Here is a 16,136-nt window from a genome sequence, read left to right on the forward strand (position 1 = left end):
TTTTATTTGTTTTAATAGTATACAAAGTCATGTCCAGTGACATAAACTATTTCTGAAACATCTTAGCTGTAAATAATACGTCAAACTCAATTCAGAACTGGCATATATGCATCAAGGTACGTCAGTTATCCAACTAATTCAGTCAAGATACCATACTAAGTAATATATTCTGGAATCATACTACGTGCTAACTACCCCAACCATTAAATAACACGTGAACGCTGAAACTAATTGTTGACTAATTCGTGAAAACGAAATAATGGACCACTTAGCTGTGAATACGTGACCACACGTGAATACTAAGATATGGGCACATAACATGCCTTAGTATTTTCAATGTTGATTAATGCGTGAACACTGAACAATGGACTACCTACTATATGTTAAGCATCTTAACTGTTAAATAACATGTGAACACCAAGTGACGGACCACAAACTGTAAGTCAAGTATCTTAACTATTAAGTAACATGTGAATGGTGAGTGACGCACCACATACTATGTATACATTAATTAATGTCAGTTAATAATATGTAAGGATACAGTCCCCAACCCCACCCCCATAATGCGGGTAAGGACAAACTCGTATTCTGTAGTTGGCTAAACATTTCGTTAGAACTCAGTCTTAAACACGCTATTTTACACAAAATATTCTACCTGTTCAAATACTATATAAGCACATAACCTAAAACCGAATAGAACACATCAGTGCTTCTATACCAGGGTTCCACAGAACTCTCGAGTTCTCGACGGATGTCTAGATGTTCTACGAGACATTGTGGTTACGTAGTTTTGCAGAGTGCAAGAGTTCCACATGTTCTGGTGCATAAATACGTACTAGTCCACGTGACTACATCATATTTCTTTATTAGTATGTGTTTTTCGTAATTACACAACATAATAAGTCATTGTCTTGTTTTAAATTAGTAAGTAGGAATAATAACAAAGAGCTGTTAGTATTGTAATAATGTTTTTTGTATTGAACGCAGCGAAGGTTTCGTGACACACATTTGATGCTTGAAGAGTTCCATGAAATAACAAATGTTGAGAACCACTCGTATACGTAGAGTTGAATACGTAAAATGATTTTGAATATGCAACTTAGCAAGTCACGTAAAAAGGTCTTGATGTATAGAACAGAATCTATAAAAGTCACATTTTTGACGTTTTCGAGGCTTTTGGGTAAGGTATATAAAACAGCTCTTTCTTGTACAAAATACTGATTAACTCAGATCATAAGGATGTATTTAGGTCGGGGATTTAGATTTTTCAAGACGAGAATATTCCTTGTACTTAATGGCACTGGAAAGGAAAGGGGTGTGGATTATCTTGAAGACCCCAGACCATCCAGAAAGAGACCTACAACAAGTCGTACCCCAGCATTAGTAAGTAATATGCAGCCTCTTGTAATAGAAGAGAATCGATAAATACAAACATGTTTTATACAAAAATCTGAGATACGATAAACAGAAAAGGATCTGTTTGAAAATGACACAAATCACGTGCACACCAGCTGCTTCCACACATATATATTCAACCAGAAAATGAAAGGGGTATTCATGCTATTTTATACGAAGGCAATTCCCCAGATGCAGTGCTTATCTATTCTGTGTGATTAAACTGTTGAAACAAGCGCTGGGAAACAGTCGTCTTCGTACATTAGATGGATCATAGAAAGCAAGCACAGAGCAGGTGTGTTTTCTTAACATGAAAACCTTACTATGGAGCCTTTTGCAATTGAAACTATGATGTATAGCTTTTGTCAAGATGCACAGTCATCAAATAGAGTCACAAATACATATTATATACTAAATAACTAAGCTGTTGAAATCATATGTGGAGACACAGACGAGGATTGCTTAGTATATACTAAGATCATGGACTTACTAGTTCAGATTTTGCGCAACCTATACAAGGGCTATCTCCGCTAGCTATTATTACGTTTAAAATGAAAGACTAGAAGAAAAGCAGCTAATCAACAGAACCCTTCACCAGCTTTTGCGCTACTCTAACGCACCCATTGTTCCAACGTGCAGTGCGCAATTGTTGTTTTGGACCAAAACCAAACATAAATGTATCTATACAGTAGCCTATGGATTAAAAATCCAATAAACAGGTTATTTGAAACAATTATCAAACAAGGTTTCTATAAAATAGGGCATTATAAACATTCACCACAGAGATCACATGTTGAGAAATGAGATGTGCAGTCATTCTTACCACAATGATGTTGTAAGCAAACAGATGACATTGTCCTGTACCACTTTGATGAATTATCCTCTTCAACAGCCTATGTAGTGAAGTAAGTGTATAGAAATTTGTTTATTATGTTATAAGGGTGAGCTGCATGTATTGTGATGGTCAGTTGTAGTATAGGTCTTTGTTTGTTCCAGTTACGTATTAGATTACAGGTATGTATTCTCTCTGCCTATTTTGAAAACTACAGTGTTTTATTGATCTAGGGTCTTTCATTATATTGAAATAATATCGTAATAATTATACAAAAATATATGCAACCGAGAAGGTCGTTGGTGTCCATGTAGACCATAGGTATCTACTTAGACTCTAGCAGTAACTTCTTGTTTAGCTATTTATATAAAAACATTTTCTATATGTATTGAAATTAAACAGCGAAAGGTTATTATTTCAAAACAGGGAAGGTTACACTGATTTATGTGCAAAGAGTCTCTCAATGTTGGTAATATTTACGCCAAGCAGCCAACTTAGTTTCAGTGTTGGGTAACATCAAAAACAGTGGAAAATATCATTACTCCTTATACTAATCTATTTTAAGTGTTATTAGAAGACTCTCTCTCTTTCTATATATATACATATACATGTATATTAAATTTATTTATTTACAAAACAATATTTATTTGAAAGTTTGAGTAAACTGGAATTATATTTTTCAACCTGAATTGTATTTTACGCAGACGCAGACTGAAAAATAGGTTAGAGACATCTGTTTAGCTGTATTAATATTGAACTACTAATTCAGATTCGAGATTCAACCAGTATCACCCGCAGCCTCTAGGAGTTTTTCTGGCTCTTTAAATCGAATAACGTGATTGACTGACACTTTTATAACACACCTACAGCTGGATTGCAGAGCGTGCTTTATGGCATCACATCTCAAACAACAGAATGTTATTTCGCAGTCCAACACAGTAACTGGTTAGCCAAGCCCGAAACAAATATTTTTATACATTGTTCTTCTTTTATGAACCGGTAGTTGATTTTGTATATTTTATTTGGAATTACATTCTCCTGGAGTTCACGATTAGTTGTAATTACAATTTAAGATTCTTCTCATGTCTCGAAATTCTATTATTTAATATATCAAACCTTTGTTTTGATTTCTTTGTTTTTCACTAAAACAATAAACTACCTAATTCCTCATAATTAAGAATATAACGAAGGGAAAGTTTTGATAAAAAAAAACTACTACATTGAAGAGTTAAAGGTGTTAATTGGGAGAATATTAAAGCCACCTGCTACAAACTTACCATAATTGTAGCTTTTTAGGGATTTCCATAACAATCCAACATCATTAAAACATTCTACAAAAAATCGGAATTTCCAACAACCCGCCATTTTCAGTTCCCTACCAATTTTAATGGGAAGAAGTAACCAAGTTTTTGACAGATTGTTCAAACTTCTGTGAACATTTAAGTAAATTCAATTCTTTGAGCGACTGCTCGTCACAAGCGTGAGGACTGTCGTCATCTCCGGTTTCTATGTTCAGAATATAACATTAAACATCTGAAAACCAATAACTTGAAAATGATTCTAATTCTTTCTCTGCCGCGTTTAAAGACAAGCAGGTGTCCTAGTTTATGATTCGATACGTGATACGAAACACAAAAGCAAGTTTTATTTGTTTGTTTTGGAATTTCGCGCAAAGCTACACGAGAGCTATCTGCGCTAGTCATGCCTAATTTAGCAAAGACTAGAGGAAAGGCAGTTAGTTATCAACACCCACCGCGAACTCTTGGACTACTCTTTTACCAATGAATAGTGGGATTAACTATAACATTATAATGCACCGACAGTGAAAGGGCAAGCGTGTTTGGTGTGAGGGGGATTCAAACCTGCGACGCTCAAATGACTAGTCGAACACCCTAACGACCTAGCCCGACAAGCACTGTGGATCATACCTAGCCTTCAAAGGTTAATATCAATACCATGCCTTGATACAGTTTGTAATGTTACTGCTATTGCTAACAATATGTATCACGGTATATGATTTTTATTTTACTAATTGTCAGCACGATTATTTTCCCAAAATGGGACCGAGGGCAACCTTGAGAGGTACATCTGTTTGACTACTAACACTAATTAACAGTAGTGTGTTGTCAGTTAGTCAGTAGACGCTTAACGTTGCAATTTGTACGTTCATGACGTCAGTAAAGCGTGCGCATGACATAAAGCACGAAAAGAATTATGCAATACGCAGGCTGCAACAGAACATGACACATGTACTTCAAAAGCAAAAATGTATATATATGTATATATATATATATATTTTACTTTTAATTTTGTTTTTATTTACTCTGGAAAGAGAATTCTTGTTGGGATCCTACACAAGAACTCAAATCCATGCTTAGTTTTTATTTAAGAAAAAATTGCAAAAAATCTTACTTTGCTTTCTTAAACTTGGAGAACAATAGATTGAATGCTATAAACACATTACTTTTCTAAACTACAAAACATCATAATCAATATCAAATCACTACCATCTACCCTCACATTTGTAGAATATTAGCAAATAAGCCTGACTACAGAAGTAGATTGCTGTATATAAACTGAACGGCACTTTTTGCGCACGTGGACGAAATAGCCAGGTTGGAAACCCCAATATGCAGTCCTGCATACTGTTTATATTCATGTTATTGTTTACATACGTGGAGTAGTTATTTAGTAAATGTCCGATTAGTAAGAGAGAAGGTAATATGTAGTCGAAAAAACGTGTACGGGTTCTTCGTTTGGTCTGTATAAATTTTGTTGAGCATTTGATAGTTAAAATACACATACACACCAGTTTTGTATGAAAAAGTGTGTTCTTGGTATGACCCTTTTAGAAACAGACCAGCGTTTTGTTCACACAATTTCATTGTACTCAGTGTAAAGTTTTGCCTCGTTAAGTACCAGAAGTTAGATAGCGTCAAATTGTTCGACTGTCCAGAAATGGTGTGAAGCAGACTGACATTATCAGAACAGCAGAGTATTCCAGTGTACTGCACCCAGTATCCTTAAACATTACCAGGTTAAAGAAAACATTGTTCCAGGAAAGTCTACTGGTAGACGCCGTAAAACTACTGTCTATGATGATCGTGTTTTTATCAGGTTAATATGTTAAGGTCGAATGAAGTCTTGCAACACTTTACGACAGGAATGGCACTAATTCGTTCATTCCAGGGCATCCAGAAGAACAGTGGCTGGAAGATAGACCAAACAAGATTATTTTGTAAGAAGAGCTTTCTACAAACGGATGTAATTCACCGCCGTCACCGTGTTATTTGGGCAAGACAATATGCCAAGACAATTTCGACATGTCATATTTTCAAATTAGTTCTATTTCTAGCTTCTTAAAGCTGGTGGTAGGATTCTTGTTCGTCGTTTGATTGGAGGACAGATGATGGATGTCTGTCTTTCCCACAGTAGGTGATGTAGTACATGTTTGGGCAGATATCCATCATAGTTTAAAACTGCTCATCATATTCTCCAGAGAAATTACACTTCCTAGAGGTATCACCTGGAGACGATATTTCTGCCATATGCTTGGGCAATGTTTGGCAATAACTTTGCGTTCCAAGATGACAATGTCGCTGCCAATACTGTTCATATATAATACAGGATTATATCTACCAAAAAGACATAATAAGATTGCCATGGTCAACCAAATCTGTATATTGCAGATTGTAATCCCATTGAGAACTGTTGAGCAAAATCGAGTCGTCAAATAGCTAACTACGATCCTAAATCAACTACTCTAGCTCAGTTGTAGTGCTTTGCAGTGACAAGTTGGGATGAAATCACGGTGGATTACATCAATAACCTCATAGACAGCATGCCTCGTCTTCTTGCCAAGGTTATTATAGTAGGAGGAAAACCAACAAACCAAGCAACCAAATACTGAATGTTTAATATGAATTGATATAAGATTACAGAAGCTATTTATAATAATCTGATGCTATATATTTTGTCATTGTATATGTTTTGGTAACGTTTTGTTGTGATAAGCGAAATGCGTAACTACACATTTTTCTATAGGTGTTTGATAAAACCATTTGCTGTTCCATTAAATCGTTCATGATGTCCATAGAACTGGTCTCGTATTTTGATGCTACGTTTAATATTACCTGCAGTTCTCAGTTTGACAGTGTAAAGTATATTTGCATCCTATGTTAATAATAATGATCTTATTTGTTACAAAATATTCAAACATTTTGACCAGGACTGTAGTTCAAGTATAGCAGGCTTTAATGTTGAGCTACTGACCAGGGGTTGAAACAGCCAGCAAGTAGCCCCCGGCTAATTTGAACCAAAATTACGAGATGACCCTTTTCTATAAGTTTGGAACGTGTTCAGCGATATTACGCCTCGAACTCTGACCCTTTCGATAAGCAGCTCAGTGCACTACCCATTGGACTATACCCAGTTTTCTTGGCTACTCTTGAACTGAATATTCGCTCACTGTTTAAAATGCCATTAATCAAACCTGCTTAAGTTCACTTTTATCAGATATTTAAAGAAGCATGACTGCTAAGTAACATAAAATATATTTCTGTTTAAAATACAGGCAAAAAATAATGTTAAATGTGAAGTTGTTGTTTTGAATTAAGCACACAGCTACTCAAGGAGTTATCTGTACTCTGCCCACCAGGGGTATCGAAACCCGATTTTAGCGTTGTAAGTCCGCAGACATACCGCTGAGCCACTGAGGGGTACTGAAATGTGAAGTACAGAGAAATGTAAACATACACTTTGAGTTTGTTTGTTTGTTTTTAAACTGTACGTAAAAGTTTCTGTTACCTGAATGAAATAAATTCCTCATGGGGAATCACGTTCAAAAACATGACTAGCGCAATTGATTTTTTCGTTCTGTTTTCTGGATCGTTCAGTAAATTTTTAACATTAAATTATCTGGAATTCGAGCCACACTAATGTGTTTCTCTTCCGTCTAACAAGCTAGTATTGAGACGTAATTCAGTGCTTTTCAAACTGCAGGGCGCGCTTCTTCGGGGGGGGGGAGAGGGAATCATTCTGTATATTTATTTTGGTTGGGGGCGTGTAAAGCGTCCGAAAACATTTTGTCTTTCATTTTGTTTTTTTAAAGATAAGTTTATTATTGCCATCAATGGTTATGTGTGTGTGTGTGTGTATATATATTGTTTAAATGTTTATTTATTTGTTTTTGAATTTCGCACAAAGCTACTCGAGGGCTACCTGTGCTAGCCGTCCCTAATTTAGCAGTGTAAGACTAGAGGGAAGGCAGCTAGTCATCATCACCCACCGCCAACTCTTGGGCTACTATTTTACCAACGAATAGTGGGATTGGCCGCAACTTTATAACGCCCCCACGGCTGAAAGGGCGAGCATGTTTGGCGCGACGGGGATGCGAACCCGTGACCCTCAGATTACGAGTCGCACGCATTAACACGCTTGGCCATGCCGGGCCATTGTTTAAATGAGTTGAACGTTTTTGTTTTAAGAGGGAGAAACGTGTATTACAGAGAAGAAAAACGGGGCGCTACATTAAAAACAGAAAGTTTTAGAAACACTGACTCAGTAAGTCATTTATTAACAAGAACTAGATTTTAAACTTTTTTACTTGAGTTTCGTTTCTAACTACTTCATTAAAGTTTTTATTCACATATTTTTGTTTGTTTTCCGTCTTAAGTACGTTTCTCTCAAGGAGTTATTTTCGTAATACGTGTGCGTTAATTTTATCTTCCCTTTTGAAAAATAATATGCAACTGTAGGTACTTTAAGTAAGTTCTCAAATCCCAGAAATAGGTAACCGAAAGTCCTCTACTGAACGTAGCCGAATGTTTCTTAATGATCACACACACAGCTTCCTAAGCCTCACAATCACAAATCGTGCACACAGAGTCGTTGAGGCTTTAGATTACATGTTGTTCATGAGGGGCCCTAAAGTACGATAAATGAAATCTTCATGTATGATTCACAGGGAAGTGTTCGAGCAGCATCTGCTGGGTGGAGTGGAGGTTTCTATACCGTCTGCTTTTTTTTTCCCCCTCAGGGGTGATTTGTTTTTAACATCAACTGTATGGTAAATAAGGTTTTTGTTTTGTTCCCCACCCCAAAGTTATAAACTTTCAAGTTTGTTTCAGCAAAGTGAAATTCTTAACATCTTGAGAAGTTTTATATTTCACAAATTTTAGGTTAACTACAGAAAAAAACTTGAATCTAAGACACAACTAATGTTTCTACACTCAACATTTAGTGTAAATCCAGGCATCAACCTAAATTATCTAAAACATAACAGACAATAAGTAGCTTAGAGTAGTTCTGCTAATAGTTGTTAGCATAAAAAAAGGAAAAAAATTAGGTCACATTATTAGACGATAACAACTTACCTTCTAGAGTGAATGAATGCTGAAGTTTGGGTCTTGTCATAGGTTATCACATCGTCTAAGAAACCTAACCTGGAAATAAAGAAATCATTTATCACGTTTTCATTCCGACGATAAATTGTTGTTAGAATATAAATGACCTTGAGAAGAATAAAATAAACCATGAACACGAGTTTCTTTTTAAACAACAAGACTGTTATGAAACTAAGGGAAAAAAGTTTATTTATTTCTGAAACTTTGAAACACAGGTAAACAACGTTTTACTAATATAATTTCCGGACTCACTGTACTACTTACTGCCTTAATCGAAGGATTGATTTTGTATAAGACTTACCTCTCCCATAAAACAACTAGCGTTGATAAATGTATTTCACTATAAGGCACGTACAGGATATGACGCTCGATGAAGGGTCCATGTCCGCTGAAACATACATGTTTTTTCCATAAAAGCCAACAGATGGAAACCTTCCAACATTTTTAATGATGGCAGAAAGCCTTAGTGTATTGTAACACTGAGCTTGTTAAGGTATTGAAAGACTTAAACAGCAAATCTTCTGTTGCAATACAGTGACTTAAGTTTTATTGAATAAGCTTTTCATGCACAGGAAGCATATAAGATACCTAGAATGTAGCACTGATGGAACACAAAATATTCCCGTACAATGTAATGGATTCTCAGGGGAATTCAATGCCAATCTCTTGCTGGCGTTGATTTCTTGCGATCTCAATGAATTTAGGAATAGAACTGTATAACGGAGTTGATCGTTTCATATTGCACGGTGAGGTCTCCAGAGGAACATTTGTAATGACTACAAAATTCATAGGGTCAGGATTTAGATGTCTCTCTAATCAAATCAATCTGTGTAGTTTGTCATTCAACTGGACGAGTTTTATGAACTTTTCTAAGATGTAGCTTTGATTTCCTTCTTTTTAAATAAACGTTATAAACCATCTTGAACAAATATACTCTTGGAGCCAGATGAGGCTGTTAAAGAATATAACGGTAATTTTACAAACAAAAATATTCAAGATTAACTTAAACTGGCTCTTCTACTTCATGCACCTGAGGGGAAACCTAACCAGAATTAACCTTAAAAAGTCCTAGTTATATACTTTTTCACAATCCAAAATTACTTACTTTTTCCGTCTCACAAATAAAATCGTCCCCAAGATTAATTCTGGGTCATGGTACAGTTCTTAACTGGGCGCTAAATTTTGTGGTACACGAAAGTTTTCATGTCCAATAAGCTGGAAGGAAACTTTTAACATCTGATTGAAAGGATGAGTATTATAGCTACTGATGGCTGTTTCTGTTTTAGCTACTGGTGGCTAACTGTTTCTATTCTAACTACTGGTAGCTAACTGTTTCTATTCTAACTACTGATGGCTAACTGTTTCTATTCTAACTACTGGTGGCTAACTGTTTCTGTTCTAACTACTGTTAGCTAACTGTTTCTATTCTAACTACTGATGGCTGTTTCTGTTCTAACTACTGGTAGCTAACTGTTTCTATTCTAACTACTGATGAATAACTGTTTCTATTCTAACTACTGGTGGCTAACTGTTTCTATTCTAACTACTGATGGCTGTTTCTGTTCTAACTACTGGTAGCTAACTGTTTCTATTCTAACTACTGATGGCTAACTGTTTCTATTCTAACTACTGATGAATAACTGTTTCTATTCTAACTACTGGTGGCTAACTGTTTCTATTCTAACTACTGATGGCTGTTTCTGTTCTAACTACTGGTAGCTAACTGTTTCTATTCTAACTATTGATGGCTAACTGTTTCTATTCTAACTACTGGTGGCTAGATGTTTCTATTCTAACTACTGGTAGCTAACTGTTTCTATTCTAACTACTGATGGATAACTATTTCTATTCTAACTACTGGTAGCTAACTGTTTCTATTCTAGCTACTGGTAGGTAACTGTTTCTGTTCTAACTACTGGTAGCTAACTGTTTCTATTCTAGCTACTGGTAGGTAACTGTTTCTGTTCTAACTACTGGTGGCTAACTGTTACAACTGATTTCGTTTAGTTCAACAGTAACAACTATTAATGTTACCTATGTTGAATATTTGAAGACGTCCATCCAAATAGCTTGATAATGTACATACATACACACACACACATATATATATATGTGTACCAAAGTTTTTGTTAATCATTCAGAGCCTTTAATAATTTCATCAGTTATGAATATTTACGGCATTTTCTTCTCTCGATATAGAAATAGTGCTCTGACGGATATTCCGTAAACAGCCAATCTCATTTAGTGACATCAAATGACGCACTTATAGTAAAGAAATGCTATAATTATGACAATCATTCTGGAATTACTTCTCTTATTTTTATCAAAGAAATCATGATAAAGTTCTGTCCAATCACCTGTATTTACGTGGTGAGATAGCTAAAACTAGCCAATCACCTGTCGTTAGGTGATGAGATAGCTAAAAATATAACGGTATAACATTTCTAATACTTAATACTGTCTGACGGCATTTGTTTTCGATTATTACGTTCCTATAAAAGGAACTGTGACTTTCTACCAATCACAAACTATTTAATGACGGCATTGTTATGTAGTAAGTAATAATCGTATTCTTAGCCTCAGAAATCTTTTACTTTGAACTAGTCTGCTTTTTATTTCTAATAGAGTATTATTACATATCAGATTTTGTTAATGGCACTTTTAAACGTCCAATGAGACGACGTCTTTTAATTTAAGATTTAGTCTTATTTGTATCCCTACAGATAGAATTGACATGGACTAGTTATATAAACTCGAACAAACAATAAACAATTGGTTGTAACTATAGGTTACAACCTTGAAAGTCTGGGTTACTCTAGCAACGTAAATGTAACTAAGTTTTCGTATTTTCTAGGTCTGTACGTATACAATGATTTCAACTTTCGTTACATTTAACAAAACCTTATAAAAAGAGAACAACAGTACTTCAGTTCAAACAAAGTGCACTCAAACAACAACAGGAAAAACTAATAAGCCACTAGTAGAGTAGTTGGGTTTAGAGCAGTCCGATGGTTATTTTGCCGAACTGTGGATTTGCGGGCCTCATGATTGGGCCCCTTTACCGAAACAAAAGTAGTGCGGAAGTTGGAGCTATGGTTACGTTATGAGAGTGACAGTCGAATTCCATTGTTTAGAGAGTCAAGAGTATCACAAAAATAGGCAAAGAGTGCTGTTTACTAGCTGCTTTTCCTCTAGTATATCTCTTCAAAATTAAGGTTGATTAGCAGAAAATCCTTGCCAAGAAGTTACGCGTTAATAAGCTGTGTAAAAATTCAAATTTATATATAGACAAGCAAAGAGACATCGAAATCCAAGAGGTAACATTCCCACAAAAATACTTTAAAATTTTCTATTCTATGCAGTTTTAGCATGTCATTTGAAAAATGAAAGAAGATATGACGGATTGCACATTTTAAAATTTTGGAATAGTCAGTAGATATTTCTTATCATTATGAAAATTAGCCATTTTGTAATTAGTACTTTACATTTTACTCGTTTTCAGATAATGAGTGCTTACAAACGTGACAGTAGTAAATTTTTGTTTTGGAATTGTGTGTTGTTTTTTTTTTTGTAACGTGACAGAATAAAAGAGATTTCCTTTAAAAACTTGAGCGCTTATTCGGGTAACACTGTAACAAGAATTTGCTTTAAACTTTGGAAAGAAGCAACGTGCATAGGAATTTGATTAAGATAACACAACTGATTGCAACAAATAGTTGAAATTAGTTTACTGAAGTTAATTGTACTATAGAAGAATAATGTTACAGTTACGTGCTTCATTGTCGAACGTGCTTATTCCGATGGTCCGATTGTAACGGGTTTTTGCAAGGTGTGGCAAGGCCAATCTTGGATCGTATTTCATAACGAGTTTTACACAGGTCATCTGTGGTTACAGGGATTCCAACTTCGAAAATCACGTTTAAGCAAATTATTAGCATAGTTGTTCATTGGAGTTGAATTGATAGATTTGCCAGGTATATGTGGTTGAATAATTTATTGTAACTCCGATTTCTTCAGTCATCTTGCTCATGAAAACGACTATTGATTTTGAGCTGTCACGAACGTTTTCAACGTTTGGCTTGTGAGCCTTCATAAATTTCAAGTTCTTGTTTATTGTCTTGTTAGTGATACTAATAAATATGATTAGCTACAGCGCAATAGGTTTTGGGGTTGAAAGGCTCTTTTTCGTAACTAAAGCTTTCACTTTGTTGATGCAGACGTTACTCTTAATTTGTTTTTGAGGCATGATTTCAGATCTCGGCTATCCTTAAAGCTGTGATGTGCGTTTTATATATCTACTTTTATGGAAAGCTTTAAAGGTTCCCTTTTTCGAAATGTGATGACTTTTCGCTCTACATAGTTTAACAAATTCATTATTAGGTTATCCTTCACTGGAATTGATTGTGGCATATTGTTCTAGTCAAGACTGCTGTAGTATTGCACTATTTAATGGTAGGGAATGCATATGCCGTAAACTAAATATAATATATAGAGGCGCTAAAAGTGTCGCTATGACTCTCATCTGCAGCAACACGCTACTGTATTACAAAAATAAGATTTGTTCCAACAAAATGTACTTACGAAGTAATAAGTTACATAGAAGAAAATAAAATAGAAAATTTATATATTCTGTAAAATCTCCTGGCGAAAAATAACCCTTAGCACTATTGTTTATTGTGCTGATTGTATGAACTCTACGAGGCCCAGCATGAGCAGGTGGGTTAAGGCATGCAACTCGTAATCTGAGGGTCACGGGTTCGAATCCTCGTCGCGCCAAACATGCTAGTCTTTTCAGCCTTAAAATGTGACGGTCAATCCCACTATTCGTTGGTAAAAGAGTAGCCCAAGAGTTGGCGGTGGGTGGTGATGACTAGCTGCCTTCTCTCTAGTCTTACACTGCTGAATTAGGGACGGCTAGCGCAGATAGCCATCGAGTAGCTTTGAGCGAAATTCAAAAACAAAAACAAACAAACAATGAACTCTACGTAATTTTTCTGATGTGTGTGTGTTAGTTTCATCTTAAAACGGCCTTGGGTGAGTCTGCATGGAGTATGGTGTTTCACATGTTAGATGGAAGGGAGACAACGATGCACAGAACATTTCTATTTAGTTCTGTTTTTATGAAGCGGAACAAAGTGGTGTCTTCAGCTATTTTAAAAATCGAGAATTGTTTCTGTATGTTTTGTATAATCGTTCAAAACTTGTACATGAACAGGATACAATGTTACATCCTGTCATCTGCGATGATCTTAATCTCTTACGTTCAGAGTGTTTGAGATTGATTATCGTGTTATTTACGTAGTTTATTTTGAAGACAGAATATCAGGATTTGTATACGTATGTTATTCTCCACTATAGGTAAGCATGTGACGTTTCGTTGTTATTTTAGTATTGTATCTCTGGGTGATAGTATGTAGTATACAGTTGTAAATCATTCGTCTATTTCTTCTTACCTTTAATTTTATATCCACCTTTCCTACCTGTGATTTTATGTTGATATTCTACTAACACTGGACATCAGTACTATGTAGGAATATTGTTCATTTTCTTAATGTAAAATAGCGTAATTCACTACAATATTTTCTGAGCTATCGTGTCACAAACACTGTGATATTTGGTTGCTGATTAGTGAAATGAACAAACAGTATTGAAGCAGCGTTTATCACACACACAAGGGTTGCGTTTAACATACTTCAGCAGTCTGTGACAACCGAAAGATTAGATTCATCGGTAAACATTAGTGAAACACATCTACTTGCTCATTAAATATAATTTGCTCTATAATTATTACAGATTCGTTTGCTTTGTACCTATAAATTTATATCGTTGTCAGGTCAAAGATTTCATGTGCATTAGGTTGTTTGTACTTCGTTATAATATGCAGGAAGTATTTTCACTTATTGTTTGTTTACCTGTTTGTTTGTAATTAAGCATAAAGATACATAATGAACAGCTGTGATCTGCCCACCACGGGTATCTAAACCCGGATTTGAGCGTTGGAAGTCCGCAGAGATACATTTGTCCTATTGGGGTAAATGAAAACAATGCACCCAACTATAAACAACATTATCTGGAAATATCAGTTAATAGCAAGCAGCACAATTTGTTCAGATAATCTTTAAGAACAGTTCTGTGATAAGCAGAAGTGATTTCTAGAAAAATATAATTTTTTAAGAACTTGCGTCCATAAATTGACTTTGATAAAGCAAGTAACGTCTTTAACTTGTAGAATAATACGAAAAAAAAACCCAACAAACTATAATTTTTCATCATGGTAGAAAATTATTTCATTGTTGCCCATTTATTTTTAAACTACATTTCTTCCTTTGGCATCCTTTATTTATCTTTTGTTCGTTACGCGGTAAATTTAAAATAATTACATTGCTCTTAATATGGCAATAAGTAAAATAAACAAAACAAACCTCACCATCTCTATTGTTACTCGTATCCGAGCGAATAGTGAGATTTGATCGCCATTCTTACAACTATCTACGACTCCAAAATGCAAAGTGTGTTTTTGAGTTTGAAGGTTCATGGTTCGTGACTCGTTGCAAAGGTGTGTAACTTTGCGCTAGAATTCTAAAAAAAAAAACAAAAACGGTTAAAACATTTAAATTGAAGATTTCATTCTCAAATCAAATATAATATGCAGAATAGCCACGGTATATCGAACAATGACCTAAATGTGAACTGATGTTATATTTAAGTTTTATATTAAGTGGCCGATAATTAGAATATTTTAATTGAGTTATAGTTTTAACATTGTAGTTACTTTCTTATGGAAGGATTGCTTTGTTTGTAATTGAGCACAAAACTATATAATGGGTTATCTGCGCTCTGCCTACCACGGGTATCGAAAACCGGTTTTTGGTGTTGTAAGTCCTCAGACATACCGCTGTGCCACAGGAGGACCTGATGAGTGAAAGCTACAATTATGTAATTATATATTTGGATTAATAAACAAATGACTCAGTGTAGGGGCTCCTAAACTGTAGACCGTGAACCCCTGTATATCAGCGATATATGTTTTAGGCTTTTAGGAGTAAGGAGAAGAAGCAACATAAATAAAAATCTTCCCTCTTGAATAATTTTGATTTTAGAAATGATTTTTATAAATCATTATAATAGCAAAAGGGGTTATTTATGAACGGACACTGATCGTTTTTGGCAGAACAATGAGGAATAATATTCTGCATATGTCCATTAAGTTTAATAAAAATACTATCATTTTTGACTGATTTATTGAACCAAAATAATGTGGAAAATTGGTGTCTAATTTTTTTTATTCTCGTGACCTTGACCCGTCAAAAACTAATAACTCCAAAGCTGGATTATAGTCCAAACACATATCATATACCAACTTTTGTCCTAATCTATTCAGCCGTTTTCGAGAAATCTTGCTGACGACAAACGCACACACATGGATAAAAACATAATCTCTGTTCACCTTCGATGGCGGAAGTAATAAAGACGTACACGGGTTTGTTAACGTCACGTGTTATATC

The 16,136-nt window shown here is 35.1% G+C and overlaps 1 long non-coding RNA gene across 1 annotated transcript in view; it reads right to left on the minus strand.

Moving 5' to 3' along the window:
- Window positions 1–8,600: 8,600 nt before the first annotated feature.
- The window catches only part of LOC143226418 (uncharacterized), a 45,287-nt gene continuing 37,751 nt past the window's right edge, over window positions 8,601–16,136 (minus strand). The window contains exon 3 of the long non-coding RNA XR_013014607.1: window positions 8,601–8,670. This is a non-coding gene — a long non-coding RNA (uncharacterized LOC143226418). The remainder of the gene's footprint in view (window positions 8,671–16,136) is intronic.

This window comes from Tachypleus tridentatus, chromosome 9 (assembly GCF_004210375.1).
Source record: "Tachypleus tridentatus isolate NWPU-2018 chromosome 9, ASM421037v1, whole genome shotgun sequence".
Lineage (NCBI taxonomy): Eukaryota > Metazoa > Arthropoda > Merostomata > Xiphosura > Limulidae > Tachypleus > Tachypleus tridentatus.